The sequence below is a fragment of the Pelodiscus sinensis genome, chromosome 8 (assembly GCF_049634645.1).
Source record: "Pelodiscus sinensis isolate JC-2024 chromosome 8, ASM4963464v1, whole genome shotgun sequence".
Classification (NCBI taxonomy): domain Eukaryota; kingdom Metazoa; phylum Chordata; order Testudines; family Trionychidae; genus Pelodiscus; species Pelodiscus sinensis.
In genome coordinates, this window is record NC_134718.1 from 35896080 (window position 1) to 35915900 (window position 19821).

Below are 19821 nucleotides of genomic sequence, written 5' to 3' on the forward strand. Positions count from 1 at the left end.
GCATTAAAGTATCTAATTAATTTCTAACACTGACTCCTGTAATCTTTAAATCTGAATATGAAATGGATGCTTATTGTCATGTTTTATGCCACAGCATTTTCGTAAATCATCAGATTATGAAATTTACTTTATAATCTCTATTGCATTTACAGTGTGTAATATGAATTCTGCTGACAATGTTGAGTGTTAGACTATAATAAAAATATTTCAAATACTGCTGCCAGGTGAATAATGTAGCACAGAATCATAGACCACTAGAACTGGAAGGGACCTCGAGAGGTCAGCAAGTCCAATCACCTGGCCTAATGGCAGGATGCAGTACCATTTTAGACCATCCCTGATTGATGTCTGTCTAATATGTTCCTTCAGGAATGGTCATCTAGGTCAGGTTTTGCTTGGTTTAAACTGATACAGGATTGAACGCAGGATTGAATTGGCATTCTACTTTAAATTCAAGAAAGTTTTATTAATGTTAAGACAAAGTTGTTAAATGCATGTTAAGAATCCTAAATATCTAAGTTCTTGATCTGAAACTCTTTATAGACCATGGATACATCCAGACTAGGAAAAATAGATAGTGTTCTTAAATTTGTTAGCTGATATGTAATAAGCAACACATTAAAGCAGTACTGAGGACAGAAGAATAGCTTTAAAGCATGTTCACTAATTGTAATCAGCTCTAGGGTTCCCTCAACTCTGGGATATTAAATTAGATTTTTGAACCTCTTTTTTACGAGCTCGAATATCTTCTTGCAGTGTCCTCATAACTAACTCTACTATTGAAAACAATGAGCCCTGTGACTTTGGAGTGAGGGACAGTGTTCCTTCTAATTTTTTCCATAAATGTGTGGAATAAATTTTACATGTACTGAGGCTTGTGTGGATGTGCACTACCAGTGGAAACACATGTTGCTGATTGTGGGTGCTGTGCTAATCAGCTGAGTGGCACCTGATTCTCTCCTGGTGGCTGCCAGAATGCAAAGCTTACAGAGAACACTGCAAAGTCAGCCTGGAGCAGGGGCGGATGGGCACACCAGCTACTGGATTTTTCCTGATGTTGGCAAGAAGGCTGGAGGTATGGCACATACCTCAGCCATCAGTTGAACTTGGGGCTGACGTGGGAATGGGGGCCTGACCTGGAAGGGGACCATATAGCCTGGCTTCCTGAGCTGATCAAGAGGCGACAGGAGGATGGCCCAGGTGTGGGAGCCCCCAAAGCTTCCAGCTTTGCCTCAATAGTAGTTAGGGGGGAGGGCCCAAACATCCCAGCTGCTAACTTTGCCTCAGGTCTGGCCTATCGGTAGAGCAGCCAGCTTAGGACAGAGGGCGGGCATGTGCACCCCCAGACACTGGCTTTGACCCAGTACCAGTCAGGGGGTGGGTGGGTGAATCTCAGCTGCTTGCTTTACCCCAGCATTATGGGGAAATGGCCCAGGAATACGGGGGGAGAGGCATGCGCCTTGGCCAGCAGCTCCTTCTGGTGCCACCTGGAGAAGGGAGCAAGTACCCCAGTTGCTGGTTTTGCCATGGGGCTGGCCCTTGGGTGTGGAGGAATGGCATGGGAGTGGTGTACCCCAGCCAACAGCTTCTCCATAGTGCTAGCCCAGGGCCAGGGAGGGCTGGGCTAGTGGAAGAAGGGTTGTGCACCCTAGCCACCAACTTCGCCCAGGGCCAGCCTGGAGGTGCACGAGGAGGTCGTGAAGACTTCCCTCCAGCACTGCTTATGCCTGCTTTGGGGCAGGGGAGCCACACAATCCTCCCATTGGTGCTCCCTGGGTTCATCCCAGAGGTGGAGGGACACATGGTGGACAGCAATCTGCTACCTAAGGCAGACTGGGGAGTTGATTGGTGCCGGCCAGTGGCTTCCTGCTGGGGCACTTGCAGCCCTACTGTGGTCGTTCCACAGTGTAACTCCCTCCTACCATTTCCCTCCCATTCTAATTTATGAGAAACAATCAAATTCCAGGTACATCCCAATTTCCTGGCACAACCACATCCTGACTGTGCTTTAAATTACGATAAAAAGAAGCTGAATACCAAATTTTGCTGGTCCTAGCTCTTATCAGATAGAAATTGGTGAACAAATGGACTCTCACATGGACAGACAGATGCACATTTCTAAAATATATAGATTAAAGGCAAAAGAGAAATAACATCTTGAAATTGTGATGCCATTTTAACATGTGATCCTATAATATTTGTAAGCATATTGAATTTTTTTTGTTTTTAAATAGTTGCCTATTTGCATCAGAACACTATTTTCTAGCATAGGATCACAAAGTCTACATCAATAAAGAACAAGAAAGGTCAGAGAGAGGCATACCACTGATAAGCTTAACCTCCACTGCAAGGAGTTTAGCAAGCAGTCTATATTGGCAATTTCTTACAGACCCAAGGAGCAGTGGCATTTTTGTTACCATTGAAGAAAGCTTCTGACTTCTCAACCTTGCAAAAATTGCTCCATTGCCAAAAATGGTTTTGCTTTGCTGCACATGCTCACGTGGATGACACAGGCCTCACGGAGCCCATTTTCTTGAATGTTTGCAGCCAGCATGCATGAACCCCAGTTTGTGTAAGATCTGTTTACGAGGGACCTTGACCATGCCCCAAATCAACTCACATATTCATGCTGTGAGGCATAGCACACACTAACTGTATGAATACACTGTTCCTTTTCAAAGTGCGTGTTTTCATGCAGACAAAGCCTTTTTGTGTCATGTTTGTGATCTCTTACCTTGCTTCAGCTTTTATGCTTCAAATGTTATAAAGTTCTCTTTTGATCAGTATCATTTTATTTTGTGGAGAAAGGAAATGTCACATGCTTGAAGAAAAAATGTATTATCCTCTATGAAAAACATCAACTTTCATTCTTCTCCATGACTACTGAATCTATGATTTGTGAAATGTAGTGGTCCATAAAATAGCACTGTAGAAGAAAATTTGATGGGTTCCAGAAAGTGAACAGCAAAGCTATATGCAAGCTAACTTGCAGTAAGTAATATAAATCATGCAGTCAGAACAGCCAATCATGGAGGTTTCTGTTTATGCCAGCCAGGGCTCATCTCATGGATGACAAAGCTGATTGCACTTACAAGGGAAGCAGTACATGCCTTGCCTTTCATTGCAGGATAAAAGTTTGCCAATTTTAGAGGTAGCAAATGCTGCAAATGAGCACAATTATTTTTTGTGAGCAGGTCATTCCCCCTCACTTGAAATATGGACTGTAGGACTCAGTGCTTATTAAAACAAGAAGAAAAATGCTCTACGTGCCATGTCACACTAGTGAATCAGAATGTAGGACTACATGAAGGAAAAGGGCACTTGACTGATAGTTAAAGTAATAGGTTGCAGAACTGCAGTCAGTGTTATAAGGGAGAAGGAGTGTCAAGGTTGCATCAGGAATTTCAGTGCTTCTTGTTTTCTTAAAATTAACTTTTTGGGTTGCATTTTTAATGCTTCATTTTAGCCCAAAGGTGAATTTTTCTAGACATTTTGGGCAAAATCTGTCAACTGTTTGAGTTATGGAAAATTGAAATAATATACTTTCCTAGTTTAAATAAATATGCTTCTCATTACTCAAATAGCTGAACTTTAAAATTTTCAGGTTGGCTTGTTCCCTCCAAGGCCTTTCCACCACTTCTCAAATTAAAAAAATAAAAACCTTTAAGTTGTAAGCATTCATAAATATATGCTCTGATCCTGCAAAGACCTATAACTATGCCTAACTTTATGCAGGATCATGTCCTAATTTCCTAACTGGAATGTTAAATTCATATTTTTGTCATTGACTAAAGTAAGTTTCTTGAAAGCAAATGCAAATATGCCTAAAGTTTCAGTGTACTGCACACAGCGATATATTAGCCTAGTAGCAATGACTGAGTATAGTCATAATGTGCATAATTGCACATTATGGTGTCATGTGGGAAAACTTTTTAGCTACCGATGGCTGAATTTAAGTGGTAAATTTTTCTTTCTGTTCCAATTATATAAATGAGATTTTAGTCAAAAGTGGTAGGAATAAGAAATTAGGGATGTAAATGGTTACTTAGCCGATAGGTAATGTGTTAACAAGGCCAGGTGGTGGGAATGCAGACAGGGCAGCAGGCAGGATCACAGAGGGCCCAGAGGCAGCATTGGCTGCACCAGCCCCAGCCACACCGACAGCCCTACCATATCTGCAGCCCTACTCAGGGAAGGCAGGACCCCAGTCCTAGCAGTTCCAGCTGCACTGATTGACCAGCCTCAGTGCTCTGGGCAGGGACAGGCAGGACTCGAGCTGACCATGCTGCAGTGGTAGCCCCGACCCCGCTTTGCCCCGGCTTCACCAAAGGAGGGGGGCACTTCAGTCCGATCAGGCCAACCATACCAAGCCACAATCTGAGGGCAGTCCTACCCACCCAGCTGGAGCAGCCACCTGCCTGAGAAGCTCTGGGCTTTGACCATCCTGGTTGGAGCATCCCATGGCACAGAGGGCTCATCCCTGATCGAGTAACCCTCCACCCATGTCCTGCTGTGGGCATGGCTTGGGGAGGCTTAAGCCCAGTTGGACTGGAGCAACCCTCCGCCCTTAGGATAACGGTTAACCAGTTAAAACATTCTGATTAACCGCAATTTTACATCCCTATAAGAGATGTGAGTTAAACAGATTTTTAACAAAAAAAATTTTTACCATCAGTGATATTTTGTTAATATCGACTAAGAAAGCTTTCAGTGCATTCGTTTCCAGTTAATGATATTATAAAAACTAAAATCTCAGTTCTTCTTTATTAAGTAGCTGCAATCTTGTAGGGTGAAAATCATTACCTAAGTCAGTTATAGTAATTTAATGAGATCGCAAACTAATTCAAGAGTACGGGAATAATTTTCCAACGGAAGTTTTGTAATCAGCATCATTGAATTATTTTAAGAACACTTTGGACAAACACCTGTCAAGGATAATGTAGGTGTAGTTGGTCCTGTCTTAGTGCAGATGACCTCTCAAGTTTCCTTCCACTTATGCAGTTCCAAGATAACTAGTTTACCATCCTATCACAGGTTGCTGGGGCTGGTTAGAGTACAGAGCTCAATAGAGTACAGGGTCACTACTAGTGGGGCATGAGTTAGGACAGCCTTAGAGCATAAGGGAGGCACAAACTGCTTCCTTTCACTCTTTGCTCAGCCTGACAAAAGTTGAGCATAGAAGAATTCTCCATATTCTGTTAATATTTGCTTCAAGTGGCTCTTTGCTCCAGCCCTCTGCTATTATTGTTAAGTGTTATATGTTCTTATTGTTTTGGGACAGCTTGTTTTAGTGGAAAGGAATATTCTGGAATGGAGGCAAAGTATTTTATGGATGGGGTAAGGGCACAGACAGAGAAATTTACATTTTCTGATGAAATCCCTGCTTATTCTAACATGCCTATCATTTATATCTTATCTGATTAACATGAAAGAAAATAGTTGCCAGGTTGCATGTGTGTTTCTCAGTTTGAGAGCGGAATCAACATAAAAATGAACTTGGAGACAGATAGACATATTTGATCTTATGTATTGTACTTCCTTACATACTTTAAAATGTTTCCATTAATTTTCAAACCATGGTACTAAGATCCTTCCCCTAAGGCTTGGAAGCTTCTTGACCTTTGGACAAATTATCAATAACTGTAATAATGCATTACTATAGAAATAATTCCAAACTTTAAATAAAATCCTTCTTTTTTTGTACAAATTTCCTGTTTCAAGAGAACAGGAACTTCTGAGAGAAATATTTTTACATAATATTAAAAACTTTCCTGTGCAATTAAATATTTTCATCAGACATCAAAAACAGAAAATACATAATAATTTCGAAAAATAGTGATTGCTGATGACTATATAAAATGTTGACATAAAATGGAAAGTCAGACCTCTCTGAACTGCTGTCTATAGTGCAAGTGAGTAGAACAACTTGTTTCCTTTCTGCTTTTCTTAGCTCCTCTCAATCTGCTTTAACCACGTGCAGAATAAGCTCTTCAGAGCCAGAACAATAATAGTCTCTTTACTCATTCAGTGTACATGTCTTCGTGTGGTAAGGAATGGCAGTGTTGCATGGTGTGCTGAACTGATGATAATGTTTCAGCAGTAGCCTCATCTCTTACAGATATTACAGTCTTCAGAACAGCATTTTCAGAGCTGTAGAAATATGAACTCTTAGGTTACTCTTTGGCTCTAGCCTAAATGTTGCTGCTTGCTCATAGGAGAGAGAAAACTCAATCAAAGTAAAAAGAACATTGATCCAAAAGTAGAATCAGAATTGCAGCCACAGGGCTATATTATTTCTTTCATTTATGGCAGAGGTAAAAAAACTAGACTGAAATCTGCACAAATGGGTCAACATCTGTTAGAGAGTGTTAGAAGCAATGCAGAACATTCTCTTCTTTCTGAAACTGCAAAATCCTTGGTTTAGTGGGTATACGCGTGGTCAAAACTAGGAAAAAAATTCTTTCTGTGGCACCTTTCTACCATAAAACATCAGAATTAATTTACAAGTTCAATTCCCTCAATACATTTGAGGGGGTGAGAGTGAGCCAGGTAGGAATGGGGGTGGAGTGCATAATAGAATGTCTCTTAAAGCAGCAGGATATGGAGGTACAGAGACTAGAAGAGAGGGACTGGACATCCAGATACACTTTTCTCCAAGGGAAATGCAGCTTCATTCTGTCTCACCTATGATTCAGGAGGGCATCTGCCTTGTTGCTGCTTGTGTAACCAAATACAGCCCTCTCACCATATCACGATGAAGAATAAAAAATGATTATCTGAATTTTTCAGGTGAACTTTGTCCATCTTATTGTTAGGGTTATGAGAATCATGTGTTCAGCTGTCAATGAGATTGTATTGCATGATGGAAACTGGTTTGTTTTTAAATTATACATTGTTATCAAATAGTGGCTGGAAATTAATTGACGGAAACACATTCATGCATTAATACTAGACATCAGAAAAAACTAGTTCACAGCCAAGACTGGCAACAAAATATTGTCTTATTTCACTCTTTTGTATTTTAGATGCTAGTGGAAGTGAGGTACAGGCTGAACCATTGTTGTCTAAAAAGATTAAATAAATTGTTAGTAGAGGAGACAGATGCTTTTGTTGGCAGACAGGCTTTAAGATCCAGGGGAATGTAAGGATTTCCTCCTTTTAATCTTCTGTGGGATTTGGCTTTGACTAACTGGGGACTAGCATGCATTTGACTTTGAGCTTTCATGTATATGGGAAACGGGACTGCCACATTAATGCCCATTGTACCCATATTGGAATTTATACCAGGATCCACCCAGAAGTGCCACTGCATGAGCTGAGATTGCCTTTATTTCTTATGGACATAATCCAGGTTGGAAAAAAAAACCATTATGTAATTGTTTTTATTTAATCTTAAATATATAATAATTATTAAATAATTTTTTTTTTAATTTATCAATGAAAACTGAAATGGTAAACCCCCACTTATATAGCATAGTTTACTAAAAGTAATTTCTGGGATGTTCTGCTGTACAATAAGAATTATGTAAGATTGCATTACGGTATTCAAATCAAGTGCTCAAACTACATCTCTGAAGTGGTTCAAAGCTTTCAACTGGCATCTTAATGAATGGTCAATAAATATATAAATATCCAGTCAAATATATATTTGAGTAAATCTTTAGGCTTTGAAAAGGAGATAATTAACTGAATACATAAAGAGTGCAACAGCTGGAAATCATGGGTGAAAGTGAAAAAAGTGAAAGAATTAAATTTGAGAGATTCTGTAGAGAAGTAAATCCCTGAAAATGTGCCTGATGGACATGCTCACTTTATCAAAAATAGCTAGCAGAAGAGAAAAACCTACTGAGACGCAGAATTATTCACAAGAGCAAAATACTGTACATATGAAATATTCCCTCTTACTACAACGGGCACGTGTGGGAGTATCAATGTCTCCTTCACTTTTCTTTGTCCTTTTGATGCTCAAGAATTAATATATAATTTAGGGTGGCTCGTTGGCTCAGGTAACTGGAATGGCAGTTCAAATTCTAACGATGGTAGTAGTAAGCACAATCATTAGAATTGTATACTTTTGTGTTTGTGAAATGAGTTGATGATTTCAGTTCAGTCCTAAGTAAATAGCTGTTCACATTACAAAACTATTATTACAGCTGATAGTACTTGGCATCCCCTCTGCCAATGTGACGGAAAGGACACATACTAAACAAGACTATGAAATCTAAACTATACTCTTAACTTCAGAACTGTTCTCTCTAGGCCACGTTAGAGGATTGTTGACTTGGCAAGGCACTTTCATGGTTATGTGGCTAAATAGAGCACCATATCCATGATAGATCAGTTCTCCATAGCCCTCCAATCTGGTACTTGAAAAAATAAAGTAGATCCCAACTCCCATATTGTCACTCGCAGCTGAATTCCTGACTACACCCTATTTATCTGGCTATAGCCAGGGAGGTGTCAGCTTCAGCTTGATCTATTAAACACCTGTTAAAAGCAGATTATACTATGCTGCTAACACACGTGTTAACTGAATCTTTCAACGCCTGTCTAGACAAAGCCTGGAGCCTGGATCTATAAAGAGATAGAGTTGCAACACTGAACATTGCAATGCCTAACATTTAAGTATCTTGAAAATTACTAGATGTCACAAACCCTATGTTGAGTGTTAAGATTATCTATACACTACAGGGAAAGAGAGGAGCTCCTTACCAGCCAGAAAAGCCAGAAAACTAAGGAGGGAGCTATCTAAGCTAGCCAATAGCAGATGCCGTCACAGAGTTTTTGAAATGGAAAAGGCACCTGCTTAATGCGACACACAAGGGATGGGGATTGGAGAAGTTGTTGGCCTCCCTTACAGTTTTCAGTTTAGCATTTAGGTTACTCATCTGGAATGTGGGAGATGGTCACTCAATTCCTTCTCTGCCTGTTGAGAAGACATTTGAACAGAAATTCCCACTGCTTTCATGAGTGTGCTAACTATAGGATAATAGAGACACTCACTCTGATCCAATGCTTATCTAACTATTCGTGCAAATTTAAACTACTTCAAAAGGAGAGTTTGAGAAAAACCCCTGACAGAATATTCATAGCCTAATGGTTAGACCACTTTTCAGAAAAATAAGGAACCCCCTTTCCATATTCCTGGCAGCGTATTGAACCAGGGCCTTCCACATTCACCCTAACCACTAGGCTAAAGGTTGTTAGGGGAGCAGCTTCCTCCCCCCAGACACTGCACGTGGTATTTAGGAGTTCTCAGAGTGCTCAGACTGTATCAGGCCTTGCAGATGAGATAGGCATTCCCTTGCCTATCTCAGTCTGGTCTGAGGTTCATTCCTGAGGCTGCAGTAAACATGTCCAAAGACAGAAATGTGGATAACTTTGGGCCTTTAATCTAGGTGCTCAGCGAAATTAGCTATCTCCAGGGTTAGGCAGTAGTGAGGAGGAGTTTCTGTGGATTGCAGTATCACCTGAATCTGCAGTTTAGGTGCCCAAATTCCTTTGTGGATCTGGGCTGAGGTGTATTGTCTGTGCTTTTTACCAAACAGTTCCTAAGAAGGTGTCCCGTGAGGTGATTGTGACAAAGAGACTTCTTGTTCCACAAACACAATGAACTTGGCCAACTCAAAGCAGAGCTGATTCTAGCATGTTGCTTCAGCAATAAAATATTTCAAGTTTTGCAGTCAATAGAAGGCCTGTTAGATGAGATGTTAAAGTGCTGTTTCAATGCATTTAAAGCCAGCAATTCTTTGACTAGATTCCAAAATTAGAGAAAAATAATCTTTAGTGTCCTTGACCAGCTTTTCTTACTCAGTTAATCCCAGAAAAGATGAACTGACATGAATATAATATGATTATGGCAATCTTCACAGCTGTAATTGGAATGTAGCTCATTGTTTGCATACAGTTAGGCTACGTCTACACTGGCCCCTTTTCCGAAAGGGGCATGCTAATTTTACAGGTCGTAATAGGGAAATCCACGGGGGATTTAAATATCCCCCGCGGCATTTAAATAAAAATGTCTGCCGCTTTTTTCCGGCTTTTAGAAAAGCCGGAAAAGAGCGTCTACACTGGCCCCGATCCTCTGGAAAAAAGCCCTTTTCCGGAGGATCTCTTATTCCTACTTCAAAAGGGCTTTATTCCGGAGGATCGGGGCCAGTGTAGACGCTCTTTTCCGGCTTTTCTAAAAGCCGGAAAAAAGCGGCAGACATTTTTATTTAAATGCCGCGGGGGATATTTAAATCCCCCGTGGATTTCCCTATTACGACCTGTAAAATTAGCATGCCCCTTTCGGAAAAGGGGCCAGTGTAGACGTACCCTTAGTGTATTACACATTTGCAGTTCATTGCTCTATAAAGTGCAGGAGATACAATTTTTTTGAAAAGTGCAACATAAATGCCAATAAAATTAACTTTATTATTTTTTTAGAGTAACAGCGACCTGTTCTAAGAGATCTAATCTATTCTAATAAAAACTGGATGAAAAACCACAAGAAGTTGCTATTCTTCATTTTAAACAATATTTATATAGATCTATAGACTATGTAAACTGTTGAGGAGGGAGGCGATCTTTAATATGCAGCACCAACTTGCTGTGATAACAATTTGAGATAAAACTGTAAAAGCAACAAACTTCCATTTGTTTAATAACCAATTACGACTGTTCCTGGATTTGTGAATATGAAAGCTCAATGGGATTTAATTTAATCCCTCACTGGGAACAGATGGACAGATTGCAGGCCTCTGTGTAGTACATCCCAGCGCTTCCCGCTTCTTCTGATCTGAATTACAATCAGGTATCCTTGCATCCTGCCAGTTGGCAGCAATAATAACTAAAGAAATGCCAGTAGAATCACATCAGATGTGGGCCTTTGTGAAATGTTTCTATGCACATTTGGTTTACTTCTTATCACGTACTTAAAATCCCTGCAAGTGGAGTTAGTCACAATGTTGTTGGAGAACATTTTAATGAGACTACTAATATTACTGTAGTTAGAGTCTGTCAGCATTTTATTATAAACTCTTATTTTTAGGGATTTATAACTTGGCAAAAATCTTTACTCCAGGTTTAAATCAACTAAATTGAAAATATAAGATTAAAGCCAGGAGCAATTTTTTTTATCCCTTTCCTCTCTCTACTCTCACCCTTCCATGATTTGTTACAATGACCAAGTTGCTGCTCTTCTCTAAAACTCAGAAAAAAGAAACTTCATTTCAGCAAGCCAGTCAAAATGCTGAATCGGATTATATGTAAAACAATCCAGTATTTTGTGCCATTGTAATTAAACCAGCTAGTTTAGACTTTAGACTGAAAACATTTACGCACATGCATAAAATTTATGGATGGTATCATTGACTTCAATGGGATTATTCACATAGCTAAAAACAGGAACATTTGTAAGATTTTGCAGGTTTAGGACCGTAGCTATTAACTGGAGATAGGTTCCAGTGTCATTAGAACTCCATCCAACTATTACTACATCCAATTTTTTCTCATGTTGTTCTCCCTAGACAGCATGATTTTAGTATAATAATCGCACAATAATGCAGTAATGAGCCAACTTCTTCCTACATGAAATAATGCATGAAATGTTTCTTCAAATTATATAAATTGAGGGATTTAGGCATTTCTAAGATTAGATGGCAATTTATAGGGGTTTTGAGGTTCTAAATGGCAATTCAGTCTCCAATTTTTGATGTAGGCTCTTAACTTTTAGTTTAGGCATTTAAATCCTTCTATGAATTTGAGCCTATATGGGTGTTCTTCCAAATCCAACAAGGGACAGGAAATCTTCAAGGGTCTGTGGGCATGTCCTTGTATGATTTATATTTTCAAGTATCATTGTAGCAAAAATCAGTCTGTCTGCATGTGCATAAACAGTTTTTTCAGACTGAGTTGACTTCAGCAGAAGTTCATCACAAGAGGCTGAGGTAAGATCCTGCCATCAGTTCATTTAGGATATTCTAGTTGATGATGATTAGATAGGTAAAAAAAAATATGGAAATCCTACTCTAACCTAAACATTGAAGCAATCTTTAAATTAAGGAGTTAAACAACAAGCAACGGTTACATTTTGTAGACTCTAATGTGAATTAGGTCCCTTTGATAAAGTTTAATGAAAATAAAAGATTGAGTTAAAACAAATTGCTTGTGTGATGACAAGATGAATATTTAATATGCGTGTGCACAGTAAGGGCAGGTCTCCATAACAGATCTCATCTTCAGTATATTGCTCACTCTATGGAAGTTTTCTAGTTGTGGGTAGACAAAAATATTGTCTCCAACATCTTCTATTTAGATCTAACACGATTTTTTTCCCCGCAGTGCTTTGCCAATGTGCAGTAAACTTCTGATAATCTGGCACCTTTAGGACCCACGGGGAGCCGGATTACCAAATATGCCGGATTATTGGAAGTGGGGGTTTATGAGGGGTCGGGGTAGAGTTGGGGGGATGTGCCCCTCGGCACTGCAGGACCAACCTGGCAGTACCCCATCTGCTCTGCCCCAGACTTCCCCAAGTTAGCCGCTGCTGAAACTGATCAGCGGCTGACTCTGGGAAGCCCGGGGCAGATCACCCTAGCTGCTCTGCCCCAGGCTTCCCGGAGTCAGCTGCTGGTCGGTTTCAGCAGCGGCTTACTTGGGGATACCTGGGGCAGAGCAGCTGGGGTGCTGCTGGGTTGGTCCCCTAGCGCCGCCTCTTCAGCAACAGCTGAATCGGGGAAGTCGGGGGCAGAGCAGCTCCAATTGTCCAGCACTTCTGGGTTCCAGATGGTGCTGGACCATCAGAAGTGTCGGACCATTGGATGCTGGACCACTGGAGTTTTGCTGTATTAACATAGTTGACTTGCTACAACCTACTTTCCAATTTCCTTTATAGTCAGTTATTGGTCAGGTCTATACTAGATCTCGAGGGTTGGCTTAAGATACATACCTTAAGCTGAGCTTGGCACTGTCTTCACAGTGGGAAATTGATAGAAACAACTGTGAGGAGTACTGGTGCTTACTGGGGGCACCCTCAGCATTTGATTTAGCAAATCTTTAATATGATCCTCAGTAGGGTAACAAACAGATCGATCGATTTCCAGCACGTAAGTGTAGATTAGCCACAGCTCTAGGCTACGTCTACACTAAAAACCCCTTTTTCTGCCAGATTGGTAAACCTCCTTTTTTGGGGCATAAGGATCTGGTGGGGAAAGGGGGTTTTTGTGCAAAAAGAAAATGTCCACACTGCTTGGTTTTGCACAAAAACCCTAGCGAAAAAACAGATTGGCAGAAAATATTGAAATGAGATTGACTCATGCAAATGAGTCACTCATTAGCATATTTTTTGCTGAGAAAACTCATAGTGTAGACATAGCCCTAATGGAAAAAGAAAGCCAGTTGATTTATATTTGGATGATTTAATTTTTTTTCCTTGTTAGCTAGATTTCAGCTCATGTCTAATTTTAATATATAATAATTAAAAAAAAAAAGAAACTGTCATACAAAATGCATCCAAATATCAATAATCTTATTTCAATCCAAAGTGAAAAGAAATTCAATATTAAGAGAATATACCTGACTCAGTTTATGGCATTCAGTCTCCATATTTTAATATATATTTGGAGTAAGATCATTTCATTGACTGGATACTCTTTCCATAGAGTGAGGCAGGATATCAATTAATCAAAATAGAGAGAGGCCGGATATCAATTAATTACTTATGCTAAATATTAATATTCTTGCTTTTATTGGGAAAATTTTAAATGATATAATAATAAATATGTTATTAATGAATTTAATAAATTACATCTTTAGTCTTCAGATTTTTTTGCTGCAATTTAAGTCCATTGCTTCTTGTCCTATCCCAAGAGGTCACACACAGAGTACAATTTTTCTCCCTCTTCCTTGTAATATCCATTTAAGTACTTGAATGCTGCTATCATGTCCCCCCTCAGTCTTCTCTTTTCCAAATTAAACAAACCCAGTTCTTTCAGTCTTCCCTTGTAGCTCATGTTTTCTAGATTTTTGATCTCTTTTGTTGCTCTTCCCTGGACCTTCTTCAATTTCTCCACATCTTTCTTGAAATGTGGTGCTCAGAATAAAGATATTAAGGACTAGTCGACTATCTGATAAGCAAATGCTTATCAGATAGTTGACTAGTTGCTTAACCCCCCTTGCTGCCGCTGTCAGATAGAGGCAGCAAGGGAGGGAAAAATGGCGCAGCAGCGTTTTAAAGGGGGCAGCGCTGGACAGAGGCCGGGATCAGCTTTGCGGCACTGCCCCTTTGAAACGCCCCAGCTGATCCCGGGCTCCCTGCGGTACTGCTGCGGCAGTGTTTTAAAGGGGCAGTGCAGCCCAATCAATTAATCAAATAGTCAATGCAAAAATGTATCGACTATTCAATTAGTGAATTACACACTATTTAACATCCTTAGCCCAGAAGCGATTGGCCACAAAGGCTTTCTTTGTCGCCTGATCCCCATCTTGACACCCGCTTTTTGCCGACAAACTGCTGACTCGGCAAAATGCGGTGGCCATTTTTATTCAAATGTAGCGCAGGAGATTTAAATCCCCATTTCATTTGCAATGTCGGTATGTCTAATTTACATCCCTCTGGTGACAGAGGGATGTAGTCTAGACATACCCTATGCTATTATTTGGGCAACAACACCAAGCCAGTCAGAAGGTAACAATTTTCTATCATTGCTGGTTTAATCAAATTTATAGTGGTAACTTGAAGATGAATGACTCTTATCACAGCTCCTAGTCAGCACCTCTTCCTGTCTTCCGAAGAGAAGTAAAGTTTTTGGTGTGCTGGATCCCTTATGGTGTTTCAAGCTCATGGAGCCTGAATGGTGTCCAGCCACTTTCCCAATCTGAGAGTCCCTAGACACCCCCCACACTGAGTGTTTGTCCAGCTGCATAGCCCCACTGATTACAGTACTGACATTTCAGACTCTCCAGTTGTTATACTCTGTTAATTATAGAAGACTGTGTAAGTCAGGGTTAGTAGGCAGAGCAGGCATCAATGGGAAACAGAATCAATGGGCCAGACCTAGAGTCCTCTGCCAAATACCAGAGCCAAGGGTAAAGCCAGAGTCTGAGCCAAGAATGATAGTGGATGGTCAGGAGGAAGGCATAAAAGAAGGAAGCAGAGAAGCAAGCTTCAGGCATAGGGCAGGGCAAGGACATGGGTAAGGAAGGAAGAGCAGGAACACAGTTGAACCCAGATTACAAGGGCAGGTCCAAGATGGGAGCAGCATACAGCCCAGCTGTATCGCTTCCTAGCTTAAGTTACCGGCCCACCAAAGAGAGATGGGAGGAGGAAAGGAGGCATTTGCCCCAGGGCCCAGTGATTCAAAAGGGCCCAGGACTCCCAGCCACCACTGCTGCCACTGCAGGAGTAACAGCAGCCATAGCTCTGGGCCTTTTAAATTGCTGACAGAGTGCTACACTGTGCACTCCAGGCAACTTAGGGCTGGTGGAAGGTGAAGGAGAGGTGCACTCTGGTCAGGGCTGAGGGCTAACTGGCCCAGCCCCACCCTTCTTTCTGAGGCCACACCCCTTCCGGGAGCACAGAGCTGTCCCCTACCTTGCTCAGGGGCCTAGTATGTCTGTCAGGCCCCCGAAGCATAAGTAATTCTGTCAGGCAGTTGCATACCCTGTGTACTTGGATGGGACTTTCTGTTGGGCTTGACCTTCCAGGACTGACAGGGAGCTGCTTTGCTCATCTTTGTTGACAGTGATGAGGGTGTGCCAGCAATGTAGGGCACCCGAAGTGCTGAGTTCTTGATGGTCTTGGATCCTTATATCTCTACTTAAAGTCACTCTACCCAGACGTATGCAGTTTACAGTTGAACATGTGAAGTGGAACACAGTAGTTTCGAAGCAATAAAACATCCTAAACACAGTGTCCCTCTCTGGCTCACCCTTTCCTTGGGGGGTTACCACAGTGACTATGGTCAGTCACTGAAGCAGGCAGGGTCTTCCACCCCATTTCCTTACCTGTCCCTGCAGCTGCCTCCATTATCATAATATGGCACAAAAGGGATCTAGCCCCCTCCCCTCCGAGTGTCTCTTTGTAGATTCCTGCTGAGATCAGTTGTTGCTTTTTTTGTTTTGTCATCCGGCAATTTTCAGCTACTCTCTGACATCCTCCCTGTCTTCAGATAGAAACAGAAAGTGTCTTCTCCCAGCTACAGCTGATCATTCACTTCTGTCTGTGTCTTGACAGAGGCATGATACAACCCTGCTAACGTAGGCCCACCTTGCCCCATCAATCTAATCCATGCAACATCAGCTATGCAAATAGTGTAGCTGAAGACAATATACTTACCACAATATACTTATCTAATGTGTGGTAAGGTCTGCGGGGGGCTGTTCTCCTGTTGACTCCAGCTAATCTTCTCATCCTAATGGAGTACTGGAGTTGATGGGAAAACACTGGGAAATTGATTTATTATTTCTAAGCAGAGGCAATAAGTTGATGGCCGGTGGATCGATCGCTACAGTGATTGCATGATACAATTTCATATAATGACACAGTGCCATTTCTTGATACAAATTCATAAAATTAGTCATAGTCCAAACTTGGTACAGACAAACCTCAATTTCTCTCAGCCCATATTCAACTGCAGATGCCTAATCAACATCTGTAGTTTATATATTTTGCTGTCAGGCATGCAGTTACTTTTCATCAAGAAATGCTAAAAGCCTGACTTGTTTGCACTCAGGCATCATTTAAAGATATCTACAAATTCATGCAACAAGCAGTTGCCATATAGTCTGTTATGGACATATGCTTTAGTAAGGAATTGTGCCTTGCTCTTACTGCATTTACATCTTAATAAGCTGGCTTTGTTTCTGTGCAGTCTTACATGGTTTTCACTGTAAAAGATTGCTTTCTATACTTCATTTTTCCAGAATTTTAACAAATGCCTTGTATGTTTAGCAAAGATGAATAAAAGAATGAGGAAACTGTAAAAATAAATCTGTTTTTCTTTTTTTTTTCTACCCTGTGATTTAATAGCCTTTATTTAGGGTAATGTAGATTTAACTGGCTGTACCGCCTGTGTTGAGAAGGGCTTTAAAGAGATTACGTCTTTCTTGTCAAATGACATTGTAAATGAATGTAAGCTGCTGGGCTCCTTTGCCACTGATGAAGTAGAAAAAGAAAGCAGAGGCACTAGAAAAAGCTGATTGGACACAATACATTAAAGAAGTTAGCACTGATTATCAGTGGGATATCAATTTGTCTTTTGGTTGGAGCACTTGCTATTAATTGGTGTGAAGAGCTTACTGGTCACTGTGTATTTTAACTCACTCAGGCCTCTCCAGTGTTTGCTGTTAGAAAAGGACAACTAATTGCTATTGCTTCAGTGTTAGTGAATCAACATGCCAAGCTAATAACTGCAGATAGAGGGCAGACAAAATCCTGCTAGGAATGTATGGCTAGTTGCTTGTGATAACTATAGCAGTTGGAATGCATAGCAGAACATGGAGAATGATTGTGTGCTTTCTGGTTTAATATCAGGTATTTTTTGATGTTGTGGCTATTATTTTGTAGATTATGCTGAATGCTTGTCTCAGAAACTACAGAAATTAGGTTTTACATTGTTCATCTTGAAAGTAGACAGTGAAAATTGTTCCTTCTTCTGAAGATGTTCAGTAAACAGGCTCGGCAGAAAAACTTGCAGTATAACCCTATGCTGGCTAAGCATGAAAGTTTAAACTGTCAAGTAAGTTAATTTTTATTTAAATTGAAGTAAAGAGTTAAACTACCTGAAAAGTCATCATTGTAGCATATAATTAAAGGCATGAGCTGCATGAAATTATCTTTCAGATTTATAGCTTGGAAAAAAATAACAATGAGATAGTAAAAACAAAATATTTTGGTGAAGGCAGAATACCATTATTCCTAAACCTCAGGCTTCTGTCTTTTGTGTGAATATCATTCCCTCTACAAAGATGAATTTTTTTTTTTTTTTGCATTCTAATTCTCTTATGCTTGGTCTTAATGTTTATTTAATCAATACAAAGTTGCACTGTGAACTGTTTGTTTTTCTTATTGAATTACAAGGTTTTAACTTAAGTATTGATTTTGATGTTTTTTGTTTATGTAGAGGAAATAGTTAACAAGGAGATTACCAAGAAAACATGAGGCTGCATGTTTGTTTTTGCTGTTTTCAGTGGTGATGTCTTTAAACTCCTGTACTATAATTGTTTTGAAATTAATATGAAGTAGTTGAAGTAATAACTTTCTTAGTTTGAATATTTTATTTGTCGAAAATTATGATAACTGGTAACATGTTTATATGTAAAGTTGCACCTTGATGGTATGAGGACTAAAATGCAGTGTTAACATATACTTTTATTAAAATAAGATCTGGTTATGACATTACATCCAATTTGGAAATTTTGAATATGATAATATTAAAGTGGTATTTTATTTGCTGATAAATGTTTTTTACACTAAATTTAATATACACTGCAAAACTAAATGTTGCCGCAAGAGGATAATATGTTAAGCATGCGTAAAATTAACTCTAACTCTGTATTTCATTGCTTCTTTTAAAGTCAGCTAATTGTCAAATATGGTGGGGGTGGAGACTTCTTGCAAGCTTGACACAATAGAGAGTTTCAGATTATATATTTATATTTCAAGTACTCTGAGTTGAATGAAAATTGTTTTATATATATGGAGGTTGAAGGACAGTTGCAAAGTGTTATTTGATGCATGTATCTATTCTGCTACTCCTCAGGTTTCAGCAACATAATCCACCTGGTTTTGGAGTCACAGCCCTATGAAATAGGAAACCAATTAAATGAGAGCACTATTCCACTCAATGATGAAGTGCTCTCTCTCAGCTGTTGTAATGATGTGCCAAAGCTATAACATTAGCCCTAATTACTGTTTCACAACTTTTCCTAGAATATGATTATGCAGGCTGTAGCAAACTTTGAGCTTGATATCTGGTTTCTAGCTATCTACTTGTGTCAAATCACTGGTTGGCATAATTGTATTGTCCCCTCACACCATCTTTGTTCAGGTGTGATAGCTTTGTCAGACAGTCTGGTGTAAATAATTTTTAATAATGTTTGTAAAGGTTTGTTAAGCTTTGCTTTGTATTTATTGTTTTGCTCGTGTATGACACTCTTTGACAATCTACTCTGCTGGAATCTAGGCAGATGTGAAATTGTAGTCTCAAATAGGCAACCTGTTTAAATAACACAAAGGCTGTTATCTTTTTAAATTTCCTTACTTAAGATAAGGACAAATGTCCATATTATACTCTGACTTATTCTGCTGTGTCTAAGTGTCACGGGATCTGAGTTGATTGTGAATAGGTACAATATGCACTGTCATACGCACATAGTAACTGGTGGCAGAGATTCCCTGAATGGTTTCCCATAAGAATATAGTTGATCTCCAGTTATCCAAAGTTCTTGACAAAGGTGCTCTCCAGGTCTCATGTTAACCAGATAATTAATTTATTTATTGATATTCTTTCTGAAGCCTCATGCTCACAGTGATGAAGAAACTTTGTCAAATGTAAAACGTTGTCAGATGTTTTTACTTGGACCATACTAAATACTTCAGGTCCTAAACACACTTGTTTTTGCTGACAGAGTGAAGGACAAGTCAGTTTCACTCAGATGATTTCGTACTATATTTCTTCATGCATATGTTTGTGCTATCAGTTGGCGAATGTGTTTCAGCATTCAGGGTATTGACCTATTTGACTTGGTGCACGTCATATCCTCAGACAAATTTTGCATGCTGAATCTACTAGTACATATTTTGGACACTTGCAAGATGGCAATTTGGTCATCAATGCA

The 19821-nt window shown here is 39.9% G+C and overlaps 1 protein-coding gene across 10 annotated transcripts in view; it reads left to right on the forward strand.

Moving 5' to 3' along the window:
• Nucleotides 1–19821, forward strand: part of PCDH15 (protocadherin related 15) — a 1467631-nt gene that overhangs the window by 622224 nt on the left and 825586 nt on the right. The window contains exons 1-2 of one of the 10 annotated variants that reach the window (XM_075935031.1): nt 17122–17515; nt 17643–17720. The exons of 7 other annotated variants lie outside the window; for them this stretch is intronic. The gene's annotated coding sequence lies outside the window, so the exon portion shown is untranslated. 2 more of the 10 variants (XM_075935030.1, XM_075935029.1) reach the window with 2 other exon arrangements.